We start from the raw sequence: 1,425 nt of genomic DNA, 5'->3' as shown, positions 1-1,425 counted from the left end.
ATTTGGCTACAAGCCAAATTGCTCTGAGCTCAATTACTTTATTGCATCGTAATAAAGCACAAAAGTAAGTACCTTCATTGCCAAATCATTTTTTTTTTATATCATAATTTTTATGTATTTTAGGAGCGACTGCATTGAGGACTCCCAATTGTTACTGATTGCGAGTCGCGCATTAAGACCCGTAGACAAAACGCGCTCCCTAAAATTGATACAGCATGCTATACGTTTGCATCCTCAAAATCAGAATGCTTGGCTGGCGCTACAGGAAGTTCATTAATGGATATTTTGCTTGTAAAAAATTATGAAAACAGGTCTTGCTGATTTTGAATCAAATCGTTTTTAGCGACGAAGATTATGTAACTAAAAGCGTATTTTATGCAATGAAATACTGTCTGACATTAAAATCTACATATTTACAAATTTTCTTGCTTCGAAATGCCGACAGATTAAAAAGACGAAAGTCTTACTAGCTGATAAAAAGGTAAGCAATGAAATTGTGATTCAACATAGGATTTTTTTTTTTGCAAAAGATAAAGCACAAAAACTCAAGAGTGGGATATAATTCGCTGGAAGCACTAATATGAATATTTGAAACATATTAAATATATCGAGCCTTAACCGCAAACATGACGTAAGCAACATTTTTTCAAATCATAATTTCGATACAGAATTGCTATTAGAGCTTCTAGGAGCATTTTTGCATGAAAAAGGATGTTTTGAATCTTTTGAACAAGCACATATTTTTCCTTTTAGATTTGATCTTACGCTTACTCTAACAGGCATCGGAGCGGTTTCGTTTTAATTTCATTCCGAAGATAAATGTTGAAATAGAAAAAGACGTTTTGTAGTAAGTTTTTTCCAGAAGGTCTTAGGCTGGAAAATCTACGTATGTACATATATTTTGGCTGGGTTGTGCTTTGAGGGATGTTAATCAAATTGCTAACAACTAAAGGGTTTGAAAAGTTGAAAAGTAATTCCAAATAACACCTAGCGAACTGCGGAATGAAATTGAATTCTAGGGCAGAAAATTAAAAGCAGCGTAGTAAAAAAAGAAATACAAGATATTGCCAAAATGAAAGGTAACGTGGGAATGAAAGATTAACTGATGAAAATGAAATTATAGAAAAAAGGTGGTGTTTTAATAATAATTTTCACAATTCACTATGGGAGTCTAGGATGCGAATCCGCATTATGGAAAAATTAAGCTGAAATTTCGGGCACCGAAAATTATAAAATATTCTCAGACCTTTTTATTAAATGTGGCAACAGATTATGTAAAACCGATTTGTATAGGAAGAGCTGCAAAAGCGAAAATAACAAGAAAAACATTATTTTGCAGCGGCCTCCCTATTTACCTTACCTAAATTTAATGGGGGAAAAAAATTTACTGGGCAATCTGTCCTTGAAAAGGACCTCGAATTAATT

General features: G+C 33.1%; 1 long non-coding RNA gene across 1 annotated transcript; it reads left to right on the top strand.

The window, feature by feature from the left end:
• Positions 1-1,050, top strand: LOC108356859 (uncharacterized). Its single transcript, XR_001846623.1, has 2 exons — positions 1-64; positions 124-1,050. It is a non-coding gene; the product is annotated as an uncharacterized LOC108356859 (long non-coding RNA).
• The last annotated feature ends 375 nt before the right edge of the window (positions 1,051-1,425 follow it).

This window comes from Rhagoletis zephyria, unplaced genomic scaffold (genome assembly GCF_001687245.7).
Source record: "Rhagoletis zephyria isolate East Lansing unplaced genomic scaffold, Rhagoletis_zephyria_1.1 Rzeph_scaffold_66481, whole genome shotgun sequence".
NCBI classification, from domain to species: Eukaryota; Metazoa; Arthropoda; class Insecta; order Diptera; family Tephritidae; genus Rhagoletis; species Rhagoletis zephyria.
The sequence above is the reverse complement of the archived record's forward strand: the minus strand, read 5'-3'. Positions and strand labels throughout refer to the sequence as shown.